Source organism: Thermobia domestica, chromosome 18 (assembly GCF_964235325.1).
Source record: "Thermobia domestica chromosome 18, izTheDome1.hap1.1, whole genome shotgun sequence".
Lineage (NCBI taxonomy): Eukaryota > Metazoa > Arthropoda > Insecta > Zygentoma > Lepismatidae > Thermobia > Thermobia domestica.
The window spans coordinates 176,330,712-176,356,665 of record NC_137471.1 but is presented as its reverse complement, the minus strand read 5'-3'; positions in this window follow the sequence as shown (position 1 = coordinate 176,356,665).

Below are 25,954 nucleotides of genomic sequence, written 5' to 3'. Positions count from 1 at the left end.
TTCGTTGTAACATTTTTCACAGACACACTTCTTCAACGTTTGGCTTTATTCCAATTATCGTTTAACGAAAGTCAATACTTATTAAAGAATTGCAGTTGATCGGCCCCAGCCCGGCCCGACCTGAAGAGAAATCAGTGTCGGCCAGCCCAAGTCCGGCCCGGCCCAAAGAAATAACAGTGTCGGCCCGCCCAAGCCCGGCCCGGCCCAAAGAAATAACAGAGTCGGCCCGCCCAAGCCCGGACCGCGGGCCGGGCCCGGCCCGCGCAGGTCTCTAGTACAAGGGCATAATGTAACAACATCTAAACTAATACAGGGTGGTCCAAAAGTAGGTATACACCCCTGCATTGATCAAGTATAACATTCTATCTATAATTCGGCGTAAGCTCTAAACTGCGATAAACAAAGCCACGTGAAACTAAATCTCGCTGATTTGCTGTTGGCCTACAGACGCTTGTACTCCTCCGCAAAATAGTTCATATGATTTGATTATTACTTTCAGTATGAAGCTTCATCTAAAACTACTAAAAATATAAATGATAAAAAATAAATTATAAAATAAATATAAATAAATGATAAAAAATATAATACGGATTATCTAATTATACTGCAATCGAGTGTGTCTAATGAAACAATAAAAATAAACACTAAGCATGCGCAGTAATTATGGCGCCAGTTCAACTGTGGACGGGTGTTCTGCTTTTAAAGTCTGAAAGATGACTGGCATGAATCCCGGTTCCGCGAGTGTTGTGGTGAAACACCAACAAGGCAAATCTAGCAACAATTGTTTACGAGCGATATTCAAATACTTTTTTAAAAAATTTTTCCAGTTTCTTTTCCTTCTTTTCTGCTGCTGCTGTAAGTATCTGGACAACACGAGACAGTATTGTCAAAATGCACGTGCACAATTTGCTCCTCCCCGTGGGGAGTGGGAGTGATACATCACTAGCCAATTGTATTTGTGACAAGCGGAAGGATACAAATATTTTGTTTATCGGAGTTTAGAGCTTACACTGAACAATGTTTAGTTTATGAGCTTATTTGTTTCGACTCTTCCAAACTTAAGATGAAAGTAAAAACACATTAAGAACAAATAATAAAGAAACTAAGTCTACCTGATGGTTAATAATAAGAAATGCAATGAGCTGATCAGTACGATACTGTATACCTACTTTTGGCCACCCTGTATATTATTGAAATAGATTTGTGTAATGTCTTGCGTATCTTTAAAATTTGATAAATACTTTTCATTATGTATGTATGCAATCACTTATCAATTTATAGTGTTTATGTTGTGAATCATGTAATACTAGAACAGTGTTAGAGATCTAAGATTTGACTGAACTAACGGTGCTGACGAAACTCGGGAAATGTCTCGTCTCATTCTCGATTCTTCTCTCAAAAATCAGACAAGACTTATCAGGTTTTTTGTATCGTTTCGAATTTAAAGATATACTTCTCGTCTCATTTGATTTATTGGCCGCAAGTATTTCATAGAGGCAAAAGGACAGCAGCCTCTGAAAACGATCTCTGAGCTCCATAGTTTCCAATTTTGCGTTGAAGCATTTCGAATTAAACTATTTATTAATATTAAATTACATTGAATCAACAGAAGCATCGAAGTTTTGTCTCTTATGGCAAGTACTCGTATTTAGGACTCCAGAGAAGCAAATTGCTCTTCGCGTTGATTAATATCTGTACAACAGATAGCGAGGTACATTCGGAAAGTAAGTTCCGATGGACTGTAAAATGAAAGACGAAAGTCAGTAGAAAATTATTAATCTGCATACATAACTTAGATTTCAACACATGCATATTTCTTGTTGAGGCATTTCTTATAACGCGACACCATCTCTTGCACGCTTGTGTGAAAAATGCTACCGGCAAGGACTAGAAACAGGATGTTACGACCGTCTGCAAGTCAATTGCGCTTGGTGAGAAATCGCTTCAGGTGCAGGAAGAGGTGGGAAGTCGGGCTGTTGGGGAATTGGACAGAAATATCTGAACCAGCCGTGGTCGGCCACTACGGTATTCTCACTGCACATTGCTGTGGTCTTCTCTGAATTGTCTGCACCATCTTCTGACCAATCTTTACTCATGATATCCGGTCGATACAGTTCACACAACCACCGGTAGACCTCTGACACCGAGTCCTTCTTAGCCTCAATAAACTTGTACAGCCAGCGACAGTAGAAAATGGAGGTTGGATACATAAGAAACGATAGCTTTTCCAGTATCAGAATAGTTTCACTCGATGTCTGATAGTTGGACAACCAACATGACAGCAAATACGTGCCCGAAAACATAACATGCCAGGATATTCCTCCACTCGGAGGAAAAAGTATTACTATCTGAGAGCATCATTTAGAGAAACAACCACGAGATAAATCTGCAGAAATTCCATTCACATTAAGTTCAAAGAGATAGGAATTAATGCAAAGAAAACCAAAAGAATAATACGCTTCATGCAGAAACCGAAAAAGTACGGATAGCTAAACAAAATGAGAAAAGAAGGAAAGAGCAAAAGATATGGGAATAAATTAAATTTTAACACTTAAGGATAAACAGTGTCCGTCTTTCCTCCTGCCCCCTGTATCCGTCCTGGTTTTTCTCCCTTCATAGGATAAATCTCATTCAGCATCAAATGCGAACATCATTTATAGTGTTTAAATCTTTGAAAAAAAGTAACTCCATCCAGGCCGAGACTCGAACCCCGGACCCTTAGCATAACAGTCAGATGCTGTAACCACTTACCTACACACGCTATAGCAAATGTGTTTATAAACCAGCCATTACCGTCGCTATCAAACGTCTTAAACCAGCCATTGTCGGTGAGCCACCCAAGTTCCATTTGAAGTTTAAATTTTTTTTACCTCACTTAGCCATCTATGTGTAGCAGTCCCCTTGCTTTCATAAAAAGCATTTGTTCTGTAGATTAAAATCAAGAATGAATTAATCTGTACTCTTGTGAGCTTACTGGTGCACCAACATATCTATCTATCTATCTATCTATCTATCTATCTATCTATCTATCTATCTATCTATCTATCTATCTATCTATCTATCTATCTATCTATCTATCTATCTATATATCTTCTATCTATCTATCTATCTATCTATATATATATATATATATATATATATATATATATATATATATATATATATATATACCCTCCATTCCAAAAGAAACCGAACGTTTTAAAAAAAAACATAAAAGCAATGTACATTTTGGAACAAATCATTTTTGTTAATCAATGTATTCCCCTTCTGCATCGATACACATATTTGCACGCTCCAACAAGTTGTCAAACGACTTCTCCATGTCCTTTATTGGAATGGTCTTTAGGACGGTGGTCGTCGCCTTCTCAATGGCATCAATCGATGCGTGCCACTTTCCTTTCATCGCCAAATGCAGTTTCGGGAACAGATATCGCACGGAGCGAGATCTGGTGAATAGGGCGGATGATGCAACCGAATAATGTGATTTTTGACCAAAAATTCAGTTACAAGTCGCGAACGATGTGATGGTGCATTATCGTCCAAAAGAGTCCAACTGCCGATTTCGCGATATTCGGGCCGAATACGACGAATTCTTGCCAGCAAACGCTTCATGACGCCCAAGTAAAACTCTCCAGTGACTGTCTGGCCGGGCTGAACAAATTCTTTGTGGATAATTCCTTTTGAATCGTAAAAACAAATCAGCATCACCTTAACTTTTTACTTCACCAAGCGACTTTTTTTGGGTGTTCCTTCATCCGGCGCTCTCCATTCAGCACTTTGCCGCTTTGTTTCGGGCTCATATTCAAAACACCACGTCTCGTCACCAGTTACAATCGATTTCAAGAAGTTTCGATCCTGCCGAGCACTTTTAACGATGTCTTTGCAATGCGCAATTCGATCAACTTTTTGGTCTTCGGTGAGTTTGTGTGGTACAAACCGCGAATTAACCTTCTTAAGGCCCAAAACTTCGGTCAAAATGCGGTTGTTTGACGAATGCCTAATTCCATTTCAATAACTTTCACCGACGATTTTTTGTTATGTTTGATGAATTCACGCACTTTTTCGATATTTTCTTCCGATAATCCGGTTCTGGGACGGCCTGATCTTTCGTCATCATCCAGCGTCTCTCTACCCGATTTGAATCGCCTGAACCACTCGTAAACTTGCGTACGGGATAGACACTCATCACCATATGCATTTTGTAGCATTTGGTGCGTTTCACTAAAAGTTTTACCCAGTTTAACACAAAACTCAATTGCAGCTCGTCGTTTGAAACTCATTTTCCGACCGATGTACACAACACACTGACAGTTGAAACGCAATAACTTTGTTGCCGTTCATCCAAATGTCATGACATTTATACCAGTTGTCAATGAGGGACTACGCCATCTACCGGTAAAATATTACAACAGATGGCACTAGTGGTACTATTTGTTTTCAAAAGTTCGGTTTCTTTTGGAATGGAGGGTGTATATATATATATACAGGGTGGCCCATTTTAATAAATCCACGGAAATATCTGAAAAATGATAAAACATAGAAGAAATGTTTGAAGTACACGTTATATATTGCTAAGGGGGAAAACCAATTCCGTCAAAAGTACCCCTCTCCGCCGCCCGTAAATGGGGGTAACGGAGGTTAACTCTGAAATGTCAAATGGGAACATGAGTCGAGTAATACCTCGTTCGAAAGGTCTTGGAAAACTAAGTAACACTGTACTAAAAGATGTTTCATATGGAGCACCAGTTTCAAAATGGCCGCCATGATATAGTTCTTAAACTCCAGTGCCCGCAGTATGAAAACCATGGAAGGTAAATGAAAAATTGAAATGAAATCTTTGAGTTTTATGTCCCACGGTTATGCCGGTTAGGCTAAAGGAGACGGTGATTATGAGAAATGAATGAAATGGTGGAATGAAGAAAGTGGGAGGAAACGGGAGAACCCCGAGAAAATCCACGCACACGGTGCTTGTCCACCACTAAGATCACTTCACACTAAGCTGAGATCGAACTAAGGACGCCATGCATTAGAGGTGAACGCTCTACCACTGAGCCACCGCGGCCCGACAAAGGATAGATGCAGTTACGAAGAAGAGACCTTATCAAATTATAAAACAGCTTTCCCAGGGGAGAGAAAAGTTTTAAAATTTCCTTCTTGCGCTTCAACCTATGATTGAAGTAGGAAAGATTATTATTATTATTATTATTATTATTATTATTATTATTATTATTATTATTATTATTATTATTATTTTATCGAGAATGTACTTCTTGGTTTCCTCCTAAAAAATACACACACTATTTCCAACTATAGTTATCCTACTTTTTACAAATTTGTCTAATTCAATATTGGTTTAAATAGTAGTAGTTTTGAAGCTACATATATGAGTTCTTTGACTAACTGAATAGTGCACGCCCCTTCTGGCTCACTCGCCACTATTTAACATTAAATTTCAGATGCATCGATATATTTGCGTAAGTTTATTATTTTTAAAATAAACATTACGTAAAAGGTCTATTCAAATTGATATCAAGTTTTTCTGACATTTGTATATTACGCATACCTTTCTTCATTTGCATTACTCACATTACCCCAGAGAACGAACAAAGTTTAGAGTTCTCGTTTGCACTTCTCTTACAATAATAAGCAAATATACGAGGAACAAATTTACCATTATTGACGATGCGGAGGGGAGGAGATTTTCTGGACTAGGAAGGAATGTGTGCGGGTACAGAGCAGAGATCTGCACACTGAGAAAAAAAAATGTAGGTGGCATACTTAAAAACGTAGGTTACATTCGTAATTCCTGTAGTTTCTGGACTTAACGTACAAACGTATATAACATCCTGCAGCAAACGTATAACTGAAAAAGTATGTATTATACGTACTGTCTGCATAAGTGCAATGACGTCATTCGTGTGACGTCATCTGCAGTAACAAGTATATACGGAGGTGATATCTAGCTTTGTGACGTCAGGATCGTATGTAGCATGTCGGTTAATAATGACGACACTCACTGACTATCAGGACGGAGCATAATTTCAAGAAGTATACAATATACGTTCTGTACGTATGTTTCTTGCGTTCAATCCCGAGACAGCATCTATAATGTACTTGTGCCCCGTACGTACGACTAGATACAGTATACGTATTGTACTTATGTATTATACAGATTTTCCTTATGTCGCACACAGCTTGTCCCGATACAGCATACAGAATATCCGTATGCACCATACAGAGTGCACATATGTAGCTTATAGACTGTCTGCATGCAGCATATAGATTATACGTATGTCGCGTACAGGTTGGCCATATGTAATGTATGGATTGGATGTATGTAGCTTATAGATTGTCCATATGAAATATACGGATTTTACCTGTATCGCATACGTATTGCCTTGTTGTAATATATGGATTGGACATATTCAGGATCTAGATTGTACGTATAGTGCACCATTATTGAAGTGCTACAACATACTGCAAAATGCATGATACATTCTTACTGTAATGTTGTCGCATATTGTTTTTCTCTGTATGGAAACAAAAATAGTTTAAAATATGGTTGATCTCCTTTGTGCCAATAATAATAAAATTAACAATACTACACTTTTCAAATCTTAGTTTGGAGCAGTGAAACTGTCAAAATAAATGTATTTACCTGCAGGGTGTCCTGTAAGTTTGGGCTTCCTGCTAATTCGTTGGAAAGCTACTGCAAAGCCAAGTGTTGAAAAGTGACACAAGTGTTAATTTTAAAATTATGGGCGCAAAGAAGGTTAACCATATGTTAAACTATTTTCGTTTTCATACAGAGTAAATCAATATGTGATATATTACTGTAAGAATTTATCATATGGTTTGCAGTTAGTTAGTTGCAGCACTTCAATAATAATGCAAAATGCACAGCCATATACAATCCTATATTCAAACTCAAACAAGATTTACGTACAATCATTTATTAAGTTATCATCCATTGCTTGTACGATATAAAGATTATTTTACCTCATTCTTTTCCTTAATAGTATCTTCTTCTAAAGTGCAGTTGTTACCACAAGAGGCCTGAATAGAATTTTCCAGAAATAACTTCTCTGTACATTTTAATTAACTGGTATGTTTTTTTTAATATCGCAATAATTAAAAGTATGCTGACAGCCGAAAACGTGTTCGCTCACAAGATGATTCCTACTCAGTACTCGCCATTAAAAATGCGACACCAAGAAGGAGACTGGGTAGCTGCACCAAAGTTCCCAGGCAGATACCTAATAGTAAGTGCAGAATATTCTTAAACGTCCGCTGTATTCGCTGTGACAACGTGGTGACAGCGGAGGCGTTGTGCAGCCATCGACTAAACATATTTATCCTTCCCTGCTCTAGACATTCTGCAAATTTGGACTTTCCGGGATGCATCCTTCTTAGTGCAACATTTTAAGCAACGAGCAGTTTAACAGTCTCATACATTGCTTAAAGAAAGAGCAATGATTCTCAGAATTACTCAGAAGATATATATGCAATTATTTAAAACGGTTATTTCAATCTTTGCAATTCAGAGCACGAAAAGAAGTATAGCTAAAGGAACACTGATTTTAGCCAGATAGTAAACTCAATTACACTCAGTACCATTAGTTGCTTGGTGTTATCCGTAAGTCAGAGATCATGGTATCTCATTTCGTGTAGATTTTTACATTTGTTTAATGCTAAAAATGTATTTTATCGCTAATTGAACCCAGTACCATATATATACCGACAGGACGTACCTTAGTCACAAGGTGACATGAGTGAAATACTAAACTATTCGATTGACACCTGCGGCCTTGTCAACCCTAGAGAAAGTTACAAAGTGATTAAGTAAATACGGAACATAGTTCATACAAAGTATAGCGAGGTATGAAGTCTCCGTTTCATATGACTTGGATAAAGGACACATCTGAAATATCAACAAAGAAATATATAATGATTTCTCTGGATAATTTGGATTAGTCCAGAATTCGAACACATACGTTGGTTAGTCCAACCTTTTTTTTTATACTTCTTTCTTTGGATTCCCAATAAAGTTGACTACTGAAAAGCTGAGTTATAGATTCTATATTAAAACAACACCTTCGCTAGACATGTTCAGTATACACATTGCCTTACATACAAAACAATACATTAGTTCTTAATGCATGTCTGAAATAATAGTGCTTCGTATAGAATTTTACTTCATCCAATCATAATAGCACAAAGATAAAAAATATTGCGAGGGATAATGTTCTTATTACAGAGAAAAAGAATTAAAATGACTTAACATTAACAATCATTTTCTTTAAACAGAGATAATATTTTATTCTAATTTATGGAAGAAAGAAATAATTTGTAGTACAGTATCTTTATTAGGGTTATATATTTGTACAAAAGAATGTAAATACAATTGGGTCTGTCTTCAGAAAGGACGTACTTTTAGCCACAACCTACACTGCTTCTTTTCACTGTCTTCCAAGCAGAATCCTGGTTTTGTTTTGATGCACGAAATACCTGAAACAAAAATCAGAAAATATTTAAAATATTAAATTCAGTGTGCTTAACTTGGTTGTACTTAACAATACAAAGTATCTTAACATTTTTGAGATTAAATGGACAAAATCTGTTCGGTCAGGTATGGACTTTTGGGTTGCACGTAGAAAAACTATGAAGTGTTTATTGATGCTGAACAACAACTCAAAATGTATTACTATTCAAAAGTAAGTGGGTACCTCAATGGTGTTCGAGGTACCATGGGATATCTAATGTCTGTATTTTTTAGATATGTGGAAATGTATGTCTCTAAAATGTAGGGAACTGACATTTGTTTACCGAAAACCTCAACTCGGTAAGCCTTAGGGATATTGAGATATGGGAAAATAAATAGCGACACCATAGAAGTGTGGGGTTTGCGTACTAGGTGGTGCAGTTTCGGAAACGTAATTACGAGGGCTTACAACAACCTCAAAAGTAGTTTCAATTAAATACACTACACACACGCCCTGATGGGGGGTTTCGGGTGTCATGATATTCGCAGAACTCTCATTTCTAAATATTTTAAAATATGTCTTAATAACGTTTTTAATAACGTTAGAGGTGTGTCTTTACCGAAACCGCAAGTCGGTACGCCTAACAGTTACCGAAATATGGTGAAATAAAAAGCGACACGTGGAGCTTGCATATTAGACAGTACAATTTAGAAAATTAATTAAAATATGACTATCAAGATATTGTCAAATAAAGAGAGGATCCATACAGTTATGGGGTTTTCGTGTTAGGTGGTAACATTTCCGAAACCGGTCATGGAAAGTTAATAAGCATCAGTATCAATTTCATCTTAAAATAATTAGGTATTTCCATGGAGTTTAAGAACATCATGGGGTCTACCAAGATTAAATTTTAAAAGTTTTGGAAAATATATTTTGACATTTGTAAAGAGTATTAGAAATATGTATTTACCTAAAACTTCCAGCTAGTACATCTAGCAGCTAGAGAGACACCATACACCATCTTGAAATTCAGAAAACAATTATTGATCCTAACAAAAGTTAAATAAGATGGTACTTATATGGGTTAAGTGAGTACCTCAGACTCGTCAGTACAATTTCGATCGAAAGATTAATTCAGCTCTAAATTTTCTTTGGACAATTCCAAGCGTTCATCGGGCTCTGAAATAAAGTGAACATTTTTTGTCAATATCTAATATAGCAAGTGAGATATAAGGAATTATGTATTTTATGACGTCGTAAAAATAGAGACCCACATGGATTTGTACTTTTGAGTATTTGCTGTAAGAAGAAGAAATTTCAGAAAACAACCTATATACCTTAATAGACAATTAAATGGGCGGGGGCACAGTGGCTTAGTGGTAGAGTGCTTACCTCTGGTGTATTGGGTTCTTGGTTCGATCCACGGCCAAGTTAGTTTGTAGTGGACATCGTATTCGTGGGTTTTCTCGGGGTACTCTCTTTCCTCCCACCTTTGCATTCCAACAATTCTGTCAACAACATTCACTTGCTTTAATCATAATCTCCCTGAGACTAAAATGCATAATCGTGGGTCGCTACACTGAAATATTTCCTTTTATTTAATTTTAAAATTAAATAGGGAGTTAAGTATGATCGATTTCTATGGGTTAAGTGAATACTCCAATAGTTTCTGCAAAAAAAAAAGATTAGTTAAATACCCTACCACTAAGCTACTGTGTCCCCGCCCACTGAATTGTCTATTAAGGTATATACAGTAGTTTTCTAAATTTTTTTCTTATAGGAAAGACCCAAAAGTACAAATCCATAAAGATCTCTATTTTTACGTCATAAAATATATAATTCCTTATATCTTAGTTACTATCTTAGATATTGACAGCGAATTTTCATTCTTTTGCACAGCTCGATGAACCCTTGGAATTGCCTGAAGAAAACCTAGGACTGAACTAATCTTTCGATCGAAATTGTACTGAGGTACTGATTTAACCCATAGAAGTACCATCTTATTTAATTTTGTTGCGACCAATAATTGTTTCCGAAATTTCAAGCTTTTATTTCACAGTGTTTCTCCAGATGTTAGATGTACTAGCTGGAAGTTTTGGGTAAATACATATTTCAAATACTGTTTACAAATGTCAGATTATATTTTCAAAAGCTTTTAAAATTTAATTTTGGTAGACTCCATGATGTTCTAACACCCCATGAAGATATCTAATTACTTTAAGATGAAATTGCTACTGGTGTTTATTAACTTTCCATGACCGATTTCGGAAATTTTAGCATCTAACACGAAAACCCCTTAACTGTGTTGGTCCTCCCTTTATTTGACAACATCTTGATAGCCGTTAGTCATATTTTAATTCAATTTCCGAATTGTAGCGTCAAGTACGCAAGCCCCACATACCTATAGTTTATTCCCCCCCCAAAAAAAAATCAGTTCTTTACATTTTAGACATGTATTTCCATATATCTAAAATGCAGAAATTAGGTACCGCATTGGAACCCCATTGGGGTACTTACTCACTTTTGCATAGCAAGGTAAAAACGCCAGTGGTTCTCACTTTAAGTTTGAAAACATACTATTTTGTCTCTTCTCTGAGCATCGTGAATCTGTCGGAGCTGTACCATAGTTGGAAAGACTCACTGATCCTTCCTATAGTGACCATGTAGTCAGAATTCAAAAAGGAGTAGCCCTTGAAGGAAAAACAATATTTTAAAATCCTTGCACCAGTAGTCGTCACCTTAAAATCAAAATGTTCCAGTAGTAGTCAGGATTTTCTACCAGTGTTCATCACTCAAATAACTTGACAATTTATTCAAAAACGCACTGTGTATCAGTTTAGGGTTGAGAATACAATATAAAGTAGTAAGCTTAATAACTTTGCATCACTTTTAGCACTCAAGAAAGAAAATAAAAACGTTTTTACATACTTTTTAAAGCAATTTCAGAAAGAAAAATGTTAACTGAATTCAAAAGTTAACTGTATATCACTTCCACGTTAAGAGTACAATATTAAATACTATGTTTAATAACTATACGTCACTTTAAACTCTCGAGAATGAACATAAACGTTTGTACATACATTTTAAAAACAATCTGAGAAACAAAATAAGTTAACTGAATTCAAAATTTAATTTACAACGAGATACTTTGTATCGGTTGATAATTACCTGTATCTTGGGCAGAAAGTGCTTCTACACAAGTACTATACCTGTTATAATGTTAATTAAAAATAACAAAAGAAGAATGTTTTAATATATGTAAGAAATATACATTATTGTATAGTTGGTTGCTATGTAGTTGTTTATGGATACCTAATTAACATGTATGATTGCAAGACAGTTTGTGTTAAAAGAGTATCAACGAATAAATTATCTAATACTTATCATGGACTTGTAATTTCAGTAGAAAAGGTGAGCGTACTAGTGAATATAATTACGGAAGATATTTTAAGGTATAAACAATTATTGCCACTAAAGATTTACTTATATTATTAGCCGAACCAGGGTTGACGACTACCTTTGGTGAGTCGTTGTAAAATTTTTGGTTTACCTCACCCGGGATTCTTGTAAATTCATATCCCGAAGTCTAAAGTAAGGGTGAATTTACCTCAGTAAGAAGGTTCATGAATACGAACTCAACTATTCTTAGAAGTGGCAGAATAATCACAAGAAAAATTATGATCGGTGAGATAGTAGCGAATGAAACTGTTGACAGTGTTAACAACGAGCAAAATATAGCTCCCGTTACACCCGAAATGTTGACATTAGAAGACAAAATTTTAATGGCATTACAGCGACAGGAACAAAGCCGAAAAGACGATTTAGAAGCCATGAAGCAAAATTTGGCTCAGATGTCCAACGAATTAAAACAGACGGTACAGCAGAAATCCGAAGAATTAAGTAGACGATTGGAGCACTTAGATCAAAAGTCAGAAGAATTGAGTAAAGGATTAGAACAAATAGATCAAAAATCAGAAGAGACGAAACAATCTGTTATCCAGGCGGTGAGAGACATCACGTTACAGTTTGATGAAAAGCTAAAAAGATTATCTGAAGATTGCCAGGATAATTACAACCATGTAATTCAAGAAGTCAATTGCGTAAAAAAGGATTTGGAAGTAATAGAATCTTCTGTTCGTCAGCAAAAGATTCAGGTCACAGATAATTCTAACCAAATACGTGCAAATACTCAATTGATATCTACCTTACAAGAGGAAATTAGGACGTTACAGATTAAGGACAACACATACCACAACAACATGGTTAATGATCGTTTGGAGTTCCCTTGTTCACAAGAGATGACCTCGCATTCATCCGCAGCAGATCAACGTGGACCTTACGTTATCTCTTCTTCAAGTAATCTATCCGATGAGGACATTATTTTGGAAAGAATTCATCCAAGGAATACAGATGGGCGGAAAAGAGATGGTGGAACCACGCATAACGCAGTAGGTAGAAATTGTCACTCAACACGAACACGAAATGGTGAAAGGAATATAAAGTTAAGTGTAAAAATGAGCGAAATACGTGCTATGAGTAAGTTTAGTGGTAAATGTAATGAAAATGCTACTTCTTTCCTAGAAAAATTTCAGGATGAGTGCAGTATAATGTGTATAGATAAATCTCAACATATGAAACTAATCCCTCATTTATTACTCCCACCATGTTCTTTATGGTTTAAAGCAGTACGAGATCACGTCAATACATATGAGGAATTCAAAGCCGCGCTGGTTGCAAATTACGAAAACGACCTTTTACTTGCAAACAGAGATGCCACGATTAGAAACCAACCTTTTAATCCTCGCTTGCACAAATCTGTTGTTGATTTTGTTGTAAATACGTATAACGAATTAAAAGTCGTAAATCCACTGCAATCGGAATCTAGAGTGATTGCATCTATTCGAAATCTACTACCGTATAAACTACAACAGATCCTGTTTTCTACGCAGTGCATGAGTTTTAATCACCTATTAATGCTTGTCCAATGTTATGAAACTCAATACCATGCTCAGAATCATCAAGCGGGATTAGGCAAAATTAAAAACAATTCATATCACCTTGTACCTGTTCGGAATCTAAATATCCGTAATGCAGACAATACGGAACATAACTTAATTCGATCAAATTTAAACAATCAGAACGATCAAAATAGGCAAAGATATGATGGGAATCCACCTAACCTAACCAATCGTGACAATAATTATGTCAGATCACTTAATCGAAGTAGACTCAAAAACAGTCGAAATACATGGCGAAATTCTAGAAATGCTATAAATCCTATGTATAGACATAACCGTAGTTCAAGAGATGGCACTTCGTATCAAAATCAAAGTCATGACGCAATTCATGTACAAAATAATGCGGAACATAATCATGATTGTGCGGTACAATGTACTTTATTAGAATCATATGCAAGTACGAATTTAAACTGACTGCAGTTGATGAAGTAAGGGTTAAACCCATATCAGCTATAGATTCTTATGAACATTTATCTTCAAATTTATGTGTTAATGTCAATAATGAAAACAACTCTTATGACTTTTAGATAGTTTATCACGTTTGTTTAAACAAATGATAATTTTCAAATGATTTTAATTCTTTCTTGTTAATGTGAAGAATTATAATTCGATTCATAATTGATTAAAAGCAAAGGTTATTTATATTATATTGATTTGTGTTGAAACTTTGTTGTCAAAGATTATGTTAAGTATAAGGTTCATTCTATTAAGCTAATTATCCGACGACTGTCTTCATGCGCTACCTTATATGTTACTCGAATAAGATTCTTCTGTATTCTGACGCCTTATTGATACGATGTATACATTAAAAATATCATCTAACGTAGTTATTATATAATGCGCCCTGGGAAGATCAAACATTTTTTTTAACATCACCGTTTTTAATGATGATTGAAACTGTTGATCATTGTGATTTATGTTTTAAAATGTAATTGCCTCTTACGTTTTTGACTTCGCACCCTTCGTTGATTATATTAGTAAGCGACGACGTTTTTATAATAAAAGATAAATATTAATGGAATAAAAGACTTATTATAAATGTATCTATATGAAGGAAACTTAATGAAGTTATATACGAGGGGCGATCAAAATGTAAAGGACATAATTAATGTAATATCATTATTATAAACGGACCAGTGGTTCTTAAATATAAAAGTCAAGCCCCCTTGTAACTTTTATATTTAGTCCCATTATCGGGCGACATTTTATACAACGAGATACTTTGTATCGGTTGATAATTACCTATATCTTGGGCAGAAAGTGCTTCTACACAAGCACTATACCTGTTATAATGTTAATTAAAAATAACAAAAGTAGAATGTTTTAATATATGTAAGAAATATACATTATTGTATAGTTGGTTGCTATGTAGTTGTTTATGGATACCTAATTAACATGTATGATTGCAAGACAGTTTGTGTTAAAAGAGTATCAACGAATAAATTATCTAATACTTATCATGGACTTGTAATTTCAGTAGAAAAGGTGAGCGTACTAGTGAATATAATTACGGAAGATATTTTAAGGTATAAACAATTATTGCCACTAAAGATTTACTTATATTATTAGCCGAACCAGGGTTGACGACTACCTTTGGTGAGTCGTTGTAAATTATACATCACCTTAAGCTTAAGAATACACTATAAAATGCTGAGATTAATAAAAAATGAAATCTTTAAGTTTAACGTCCCACGGTTATGCCGGTTAGGAGAAGGAGACGGTGATAATGAGAAATGAGTGAAATGGTGGAATGAAGAAAGTGGGAGGAAACGGGAGAACCCCGAGAAAACCCACGAGCAAGGTGTTTGTCCACCACAAAGTCCACACGGCGCGAGTTGAGATCGAACCAGGGACCCCAAGCACCGGAGGTGAACGCTCTACCACTGAGCCACCGCCCCCCCTGAGATTAATAACAATGCATTACTGAAGAATGAAAACAAAAATGTTTTAGCTACCTATATTGTATTTACATGTTATTTCTCATTAACATTTTTTTTTTTTTTTTTTTTTTTGATAACTCATGATCAAGTCTAGGGATGCGCAAGAGAAAAGATTTGAGGTTGTCTCCTCTCGAAAAGGTGCCGCGAAAGTTGTCTCGTCTCGAAAACTGGATCCGTTTCTATTGGAAAAGCTCTATCTTGTCTCGAATTTCGTAACAAAAATTGTCTCGTCTTGTCTCGTGCGCATCCCTAATCAGGTCCATAGCCAAAAACTTCATTTCGGAGGGTGCTCGATAGGGCTTTGGGATATCCGAATTTAGATATAGACAATCGATGTCGACAAACTATCGAAACTTGTTCGAAATATCGAAAAATACAGCAATATCGAAATATAAACAATATCAAAAATCGAAAATATAGAAATATGAAAGAGATCAAAAATATGGATATATCGAACAAAAATGGATATATGATCTTGGAATACGATTTGGTGGAATAATGAGGGAGAAAAATAATCATTGATTAAATATTAAATTGAAAAGAAATAAGAGCCTGACGCTCAAATACTTATCTATCCGGCACCCATCTTGATCCCCATAAAATATCATGAAGTGCTTCATTGATTCTAAACCCAATAATAGTAATTTAACAATAAACACAATATAGAATTTACTACGCACCTTGAAATGTAGAAATTAATGATTGTAATCCCCAGCTTTCCAATAGACCTTTGATTTCTCCAAATGAAGATTCGGATATCTTGTTTCTTCTCAAGCAATAATGGGTTACAATAATCAGTTGCAGTCCAAAGCCAAGTCACTAAGTTAAGCATAAATATAAAAGAATTCATTAGTTGGATGCATACAAAATCCTACGCATGTAAATCCGAATCTACTTGTATTAAATTGTAAATTTAAACAAACTAAATTATACTACAGTTATAGTGACATCAAACATACATTAAATAAGATATACAGGGTGTCTCAAAAGTCCCCTGACATAGGGTAACTCTGTTATTATCAGAGTTACAACAGAATGTAGGAGGGAAAAGCATATCCAATTATGATGTTTTCAATCTAAAGTGAAGGAATTTTTAAAATCGGATGACCCGTTTGCGCTGTACACTCTCTATGCGCCCAATGTGAAATGAAAATGCAACGTTGCCATTTACCTGGACCCACAACAGAAGTGAGTGAAGTTACTGTCTTTTACGCTAACATGTCGATGGCCAGCCCCCGTTTCAAACAGTAACTTCATTCACTTATGTCGTGGGTCCAGGTAAATGACAACGTTGCATTTTAATTTAAATTTGGGTGCATAAAGAGTATACAGCACATTCATCTTGTCCGATTTTTTAAAAAAGTGTTCACTTTAGATTGAAAACGTCATATTTCGAGATGTTTTTTCTCTTACATTTTGTCGTAACTCTGATAATAACAGAGTTACCCTATGTCAGGGAACGTTTGAGACATCCTGTATACATCATAAGAAGTTCCTTTCTAAATTCTACACGGATGTGGTTTCATTGAATGTGAGGTGGGTGATACACATTAGGCCTTTTGGGAGTACGTCACACGGACGACCGTAATTTTGTGTTCAAAATTTTTATGAACTGGTGGGATATGTGATACATATGGCCACGGGCTAGAATTTTCTCAGTATGTCAAATATGCAATCAGATTTCATGCAGCTTAATTTGGTGAAAAGCTATTGCCAATTGAACGTTACATTTACCTCTTTCTTGCAGATGTTGAACCATGCCGTTAACACGTGAGGAATGGATCGAAATAATCAAACTGTGGGGCGGGAGGAGTATATGTGCAGTGGTTGCCGATTGCAGAGTCATCCACAATGTGACTCTGTGTCACATGTTTCAGTGTCACAGTAATTAAGTAAATTTGAGAAGACGGGCACATTCGTGAACATACATCGTAGCGGTTCAAACTCGCGGGACCTTGTTCCTTCCCCATTTTGAACCGGTACATGAAAATGCCATTTACTCCATGTTTGCCTGCGCCGATTTTGAAAATTCCTTCACTAATCGATTTCTCCCCTTGAGTACTACAAGAACCAGTTAAAATCTCGCGGGCCCTTTATTCTTCCCCATTTTGAACCGGTACATGAAAGTGCGATTTTCTTCATGCTTGCCTGCGCCGATTTTGAACATTCCTTCACTAATCGATTTCTCTCGTCGAGTACTACAAGAATCAGTTAAAATCTCGCGGGCCCTTTTTCCTTCCCCATTTTGAACCGGTACATGAAAATGCAATTTTCTTCATGCTTGCCTGCGCCGATTTTGAAAATTCTTTCAGTAATCTATTTCTGTCGTCGAGTACTACAAGAATCAGTTAAAATCTCGCGGGCCCTTTTTTCTTCCCATTTTGAACCGGTACCTGAAAATGCGATTTTCTTCATGTTTGCCTGTGCCGATTTTGAAAATTCTTTGAGTTGAGTTGATTTTAGTTTAGCGTCCTTTTCAGCAGCGAGGCTATATGAGACGTGGACCTACTGATTAACGTGGAATCCGAACCACATGAGCTCCCGAAAATTCTTTCAGTAATCTATTTCTGTCGTCGAGTACTACAAGAATCAGTTAAAATCTCGCGGGCCCTTTTTTCTTCCCCATTTTGAACCGGTACATGAAAATGCGATTTTCTTCATGTTTGCCTGCGCCGATTTTGAACATTCCTTCACTAATCGATTTCTCTCGTCGAGTACTACAAGAATCAGTTAAAATCTCGCGGTCCTTTTTTCTTCCCATTTTGAACCGGTACCTGAAAATGCGATTTTCTTCATGTTTGCCTGTGCCGATTTTGAAAATTCTTTCAGTAATCTATTTCTGTCGTCGAGTACTACAAGAATCAGTTAAAATCTCGCGGGCCCTTTTTTCTTCCCCATTTTGAACCGGTACATGAAAATGCGATTTACTTCATGCTTGCCTGCGCCGATTTTGAACATTCCTTCACTAATCGATTTCTCTCGTCGAGTACTACAAGAATCAGTTAAAATCTCGCGGTCATTTTTTCTTCCCATTTTGAACCGGTACCTGAAAATGCGATTTTCTTCATGTTTGCCTGTGCCGATTTTGAAAATTCTTTCAGTAATCTATTTCTGTCTTCAAGTACTAGAAGAATCAGTTAAAATCTCGCGGGCCCTTTTTTCTTCCCCAAGCCAATATTTTTTTGTATATTTTGAATGTATACAAGTATGGAACAAAAGTATTATATAATTCCCTTAGTAGGCTTCTCAACTTAATATTTTTCAACTTAAATTTTATTTATTTTAATTATTTATTTTCTTGTGACTCAATATTTAATTGCAATCGTTCATTGGGGAGAAGGGTGGCCATTCTCAAATATATAAATATAGTATTCTTAAAATTTATGTGTTCTCGTACTATTAGTTTCTTCCACTAGACCTGGAAATTGCAAAATTAATACCTGGAAAACCTGCAAAATTCAGGGAAATTGAGTTCCATATTTATGTATGAACACTGCTATTTACAATTTTTTTTTTTCGAATAGGGAGAACTGTACGAAAGGGTGGTTTGAGAATAGTATAACAGTAGGTTTCTGGGAGTGTTGTTCGAAATGAAATCTTTAAGTTTTACGTCCCACTATTATGCTGGCTAGGCTCAAGATGACGGGGTGTTGTTCGGTGGGGGTCAATGTTGCCAATTTTGGGTAAAGTCGCTAAATAAGGGGAATTCGACCTCAACGATAGCGTAGGGTGACCATAAAATTTTCAGTTAAAAACGGGACAGGTTCTTGCAACACTAGACTTTTAGATCTACCTTTGTTCTTATCAGTGCCTTGATATCAGAGTTCCCCCTCTCTCTCTTCGTTACAGAGCGGGTACTTATGAAAAAGGAAAGACACGTTGAAGTTTGTTTAACACACAACCAACTGCTAAAACCTCTGCTGCCTTTCGAGCAGTACTGCGAACTATAGAGTATGTTTAATATAGGGATTTTCAGTTCAATTTTTGCCGCTTTGTTATTATTAATACTTTTAAAAGGAGTAAAGGTACTGGGTTTGTTATTTACTTCTTTCATTTACATAAAACGGGACGAATACTACTTTTTTCCATCTACTGACGGGACGGCCGCGACACGCCCCTAAAACGGGACTGTCCCGGTCAAAACGGGACGTATGGTCGCCCTACGATAGCAACAAAAAAAATTTCCGATTGGAGACTTTTTTGGGTGATTTTTAAATGACGATTTACCTACTTACACATTTAGCGACTTTTTGCTGCAAACAAAATGTTCATCTGTAGAGAAGCATTATTAGTTCAAAACAGTTTTACGTTCTTTTTTTCTGTTTGTTTGTTTTAATCAGCGCAAGTGATGAAGAGTTTGGAAATACAGCGTACTCACTACTTCACAATCCTGCATTGTTATGTTACCCTTGCCCTCTAACGAAGAATAACTACAAACTTGATGTCCTTTAGTTCGCAGAGTTTCCGTTGAGAGACACACGTAATACATCATTACCGATAGCAACAAGATTAGCTATAGATGCGTGAATAAAGGCGAAGAAGGTGTTTGTTATATTTGTCCTCTGGGGTCTTTTAATTATTCTGCACTTTTCTTTTACAAAAAATTGCTTAACGTAAGTACTGTAGTGTTAATTATTTCGGAACTATTTTGACCACAACATGAACAAAAGTACCCGAAACAACCTGAAATGATCCCGGAATTAAAGGATTGGTTGCGCCCTGTTTACAAAGATGTGAATAGAACCAGCGGCGCAAATCTGTCTTCAACATTGGGGGGGGGGGGAGGAAGGGTAAGGCTGTTACCATACTTTTTTTTGGCGATGTCCAAAATACTTATGAAGTTGAAAAACAATGTTGTGGAGGATCAGAGTTGTCTTTAGCGTTAGGAGGCTGCAGATTTGAGGCTTATTCTGGGGGACATCTATTTTATCTCACGTTCCTTTGTAGCAATCGGACAAAAATCATCAAATTTCTCCCAAAAAACACATTTCAAATCGGATTATTTGGGAGAAGTCCCCCTCAGTTCCAAGATTGGAGGGGACATGTATCCGTCATCCCCCCCCCCCGGGATTTGCGCCAGTGAGTAGAACATATTGTTTAGTTGACATCTACAACTTTTACAATGCTTATAGACAATGAATTTCTCGATTATTTCTTATAGCGACTTTTCACCCAAAATTGGAGTCGTCACCTCTCGTTTCGCAAACTTATTGCCAACATTTTAGAAACTGGTTGCGGGGAGAGCTACAATGGATGATTCAAGTTATTTCGTCGCTTCCGCTGTGAACCTAAGTACAAGATTCCAAAAGTCACATTTTTTTGGTTCCAAACAATATGTCTGCTGGGTGAAAGCATAGACTGGAATGTGTTGCCTTTCCTACCTTATCTTTAATCCCATAGTAGCTTCTTTCCCAAAGTTAAAAAGATGCAATTCTTCCTTTCTTAATAGTACTTATTACCCAAAGTATTACGTAAGCATTGTATGTTACTTATGTAGCTCACAGAGCCGCAGCTATGGGCGAGCAAGCAAAGCACGTGTCCCGGGCGCGTGGTTGGAGGGGCGCCTAAAAGAGAGGTTAAATATTAGTACTTTTCCTGGCGGTATTTAATACTTTTCATCAGAGTGCGAAATCATGAAATCAAAGTGAGAGGAAAAAATGAAATGAAATCTTTGAGTTTTACGTCCCACGGTTATGCCGGTTAGGCTAAAGGAGACGGTGATTATGAGAAATGAATGAAATGGTGGAATGAAGTAAGTGGGAGGAAATGGGAGAACCCAGAGAAAACCCACGCACACGGTGTTTGTCCACCACAAGGTTCACTTGGCGGGGCTAGGATCGAATCCGGGACCCCAAGCACCAGAGGTGAACGCTCTACCACTGAGCCACCGCAGCCCCCGGCCGAGAATCGAACCCGGGTGTCCCATGCCAAAGGCGTGTTCACTAACCACTTAGCCACGAGGGAGCTCATCTGTGAGGCAGTGTAAACCCCCCAAAAAAGAAAGAAAATAAACGCACAATGGATGTTTGCGCAACTGAGGATCAAAACATTCTCAATGGAGTATGAGAAATAGTAAACGTCAATCAATGTGTGCTTTTGCTTATTCATTACTTCGTTAATACTTAATTCCTTCTAGAAATAGGGAAACAATACTATGAAGAAACACTAATTAAACTAATAACAATTACGTTGTATTTCTTACCATACCGTTTTTACCACCCATAGAATTTCAACCTAGTACTATACTGCATTAGTCACGCCGTAACGAAAGCTGAAATTCAAAGACCTGGCACTCGTAACTGTTGAAGCTGTGTTCTAGCTACCTGTATATCACGCGGCCTGCGTTGGTACTCCTCAACATAAATACGTCACAGCCCAAAGCCAGGAAACATCACAAACAGAAGACAGGGGCACAAACAGTGCCTGACACTTCACGAACTCAAACCCACCAGGACTCAACTCAACATGACCTTCAATTACGTTCTAGAAACCAAACCAATGCTAAGGCACAAACTCACCAACTTCCTATATGAAAACACAAGAAAAAAAATCTAACGTTTTGGTTCCAAAGTGATGACATAACAATAATACTAAAAAGGTTTTAATTTTCAGTAACCCAAACATTAATTAACTAGGGAACATAACAAAGCAAAAATAAATAAATAAAAATAAATTAAATTTAAAAAAAAACCTGACAAGTAAGCTCTCCCTGACTACTTTTTTTTTAAATTTCAGTGAGGCTGTAAAATATGTCAATATCTTCGTAATATATATATATATATATATATATATATATATATATATATATATATATATATATATTTCATTGTAAACAAGTTCTTTAAACAAAAGAAAGCTCTGAGAGCGCTTACCTCTGACGCGGTAGGTCCCTGGTTCGATTCCTGCTCCCGACAAATAGGCTTTTGGTGAACACTGTAGGTGTGGTTATTCTTAAGACTTTCCAGTTTCCTTACATTTTCTTGATTCCACCATTATCATGTATCTCATCGTCACCTTCTCTCTTACATTGATGTACAATCATGGGGCGTTAAACTAAAATAAACAAAAAATCTTGCAAATATCCTAGTAAAAATGAGTTTTCTAAACTACACTAGTGGCCCCGCGTAGCGTAGTCGCTAACGCTCTCGCCTTCGGTGCGAACGGTCCCGGGTTCGATCCCGGTGGGGGAACTCGGTCGAAAAAGTATCAAAAGATTTTAAGTCCAGCCATCCTGAATGAGGTTTCCTTGGCTTTTCCTCATTCACAGCAGGCAAATGCCGGAGTGGTACCTAACATATAGGTCCCAGGCCGTTTTCTTCCTTCCCAAATCCAAAAATGAAAATGAAATCTTTGAGTTTTACGTCCCACGGTTATGCCGGTTAGGCTAAAGGAGACGGTGATGATGAGTAATGTGTGGAATGAAGAAAGTGGGAGGAAACGGGAGAACCCCGAGAAAACCCCCACACACGGTGTTTGTCCACCACAAAGTTCACTTGACGGGAGCTGGGATCGAACCCGGGACCCCAAGCACCAGAGGTGAACGCTCTACCACTGAGCCACCGCGGCCCCATTTTTCCCCAATCCATTCTTCCCTTCCTTTCCCCGGATAGTGTGATCACCGAGGGAAGTCATCCCTCATATGTGACGGGCTAACAAGGCCATTGATGCCGAAAGCCCAGAAATCTAAATCCTAAATCTTCACTACACAAGGGAATTTTCGCGCTGAAAACGGTTTATTAGCAATTATGTTAAGCAGCCCTGTAGTAAATCTGCACCAAGTAATAAATCGTCACATATAAAACGGAATGAATAAACACATAACATTCATTTTGCTACCTTGAAATGTAAAATGTTTCAAAACATTAATATTCAAAGATTTCTTAAAATTCAGATTCACCCATTCCATTCTCCTCAATCATTAACGAGTTTTACAATAGTAAGAATTGTATTCATAAACTACATTACTTACTTAGTACTATATTAAAGCAAGTTACACTAAAAGAATATATAATTAATGGAATATTTAACTAAAGTAATAGTTAACTAGTGTACTTACCCAAGCATTTGTTTCCTTCCTCTCTTCTTTTCCGTTTGTAAACAACCTCGTTTCGCAAGCAAAAGACGGTAGTTCAATGACGTCAGCCATGGCGAAAGAAAGAGGTGTCTATAGGCGGCCTGGATCTCACACACAGATGGACGTATTTAACATATAGCTGAAGTATTTAACATACGTATACGTATGTAAAATACGGAAGATTGTTAGATGTCAGACATCCTGCAGCGACATGATGTAATATCTAAGCGGGTAAAAGGCAGTACCTATGTAGTATATGGATAAAGTACGCTCCGTACAGATTTCCTTAGTAAACATAACGAATCCTTGTATTTGTACAATATACCGCTGTCCGGATAATGGATTTTTCTCAGTGCACGGGTCGGAATTTTCAGCCTGGGCCCGGCCCGTGAATTTACAATGTGAGGCCCGACCCGAGTCCGAAATATGTCTTAGTATTTAGGCCCGAGCCCGGACTGAGCTCCGTGATAATCAAATGAGCCCGAAATAAGCCCGAATCACAGAAACTTAATTATTAATGCAAGATTGTATTTTTATTTACAGCAATTCGAGGTTTGATTTTGCAGTTGTGTTTTAAAAGTCCTTCAGAAAGAACGGTGCAATTTGTGTTTTACACTATATTTACAAAGTTAGGCCCGGAAAAGTCCAAGAAATATGGTTGTATATTTAAAAATTCACAGCCCGAACCCAGGGGCGTCATTTAGGGGGGCAGGGAGGGGCATTTGCCCCCCTGAGTTTGAGATTTATATAGATTTTATCAATAGAATAGTAGTAAGTCAGTGAAAAACGCGAAATTTTACATATATCAAGGGGTCTTGCCCCCCAAGCCAAATCTGAAATGACGCTACTGCCCGAACCCCTCCCGGGCCCGAAGTGATACATGATTTGTAGGCCCGAGCACATGCAGTCCTCTAGTGCAGAGGCGTTTCAAGTGGTGGGCGACTGCCCACGGCTTTGCATCTTTAGGGACCTCGCAAAGACCAACGAGCCTAAATCGATTTGGCTCTCACTTTTGTCGATGCAACAATAGAAACAAGTATGAATTCGGACTTACTTAGAGAAAAACAATACATAAGGCTTCAAACTAACTTTTCATCTATTCGTATATATTAGATCGCTAGCATACGCGACAGGCGGCGAGTTTATTTTAAGATTGCAATAATGAATGTGTATAAGTCTTTATCGTTGGGATAAATTGTTTTCGATAAATTTTATTATAATTAGCAATTTTTAAAAAAGGGGCAGAAAAAGGGGGCAGGAAGGACTCGTAAACCTTACTCGCCTTGCTGTGCAGATGGTATGGTCAAAATCAATACTGGATAGTGAAAGTGTAAGTGTAAAGGCTAATATGGAACAGAGGAACAAAAGAGAACTTCTTCAGAAGGGAATTGGGAGGGGAGGGGAGGAGAGTACAATGCTGTGACACTTGAAATGCGTCTTGATCTGTATACTTCAAGAAACTTTTATTAGATTACGCAATTTCTAGTTTCTTACTCCGATTACTCAAAGTATTCAAATGTTCTCGGAGGGAGTGACCGCCCCTCCCTTTAATCCGTCCGTGGTGTCATTCAGTTTTGCTTTTTGCTACTAATTCAAAATGCTTTCCGAAACAAGTTGTCTTCTTGTGACTGCAGGGGGTAGAAGAAACAAACAAACCGTGAAAAAAAGAAAGAAGTGGTTTTGGGCTCTTCCAGTCCAGACCATTCTAACCACTGAGAAGTGAGAATCACATTAAAAGCAGCTAGAACAGATGGTCAGCCCTCTCCCCTCTGCAGCATACTTTTTATTCTCTGTTGCCAAACTTACTGAAGAATATATTGCAATTAATCTAACGCATGTAACGTAAATTGGAAACCGTGGTTGGATTTATATGGGTCTAGTGTATTTGTATAAAACATTTCAAGTCATTACCTGCAATACTTTGTTAGAAATTACCATATTAAAATTTACATGTTTTCAAATGGGAACTTAGAAACATAAGCGAAGAGGTAGAAGATCCCCTTAATAGGTGAATAGAAGGGACCCGAATCCATGACGTCAAGACCCCATTCCTTGAGCTTCGTGGCCTGGGCCAGACTTTTGACATTACTACTGCACTCAGGGGCACTGGTTAGGGATGGGCACGAGCGAGTTCGAGCGAGTTTTTTTTTGAAACTTGATTCGACTCGAAACAGACATCTTTTAGCTCAACTCGAGAACTCGACTCGACTCAGGGGACCCGGACCTTTCCAACGCTACCACTCGCGTCCAGCAACTCCATGTCTAACATGGTCGTCCTGACGTAGGAGAATCGACTCCATGCTTTTTTCATAATTATTCTCCAAATGGATTTGTATACAAGGTAGTTTGGCAAGTTTAGCAGCAGGTCTAAAATAAGCCTCTTGAGAGTAACTCTTATTTGTTAAAGAATACATAACGATCGCTTTTGGCTGTCTAAGC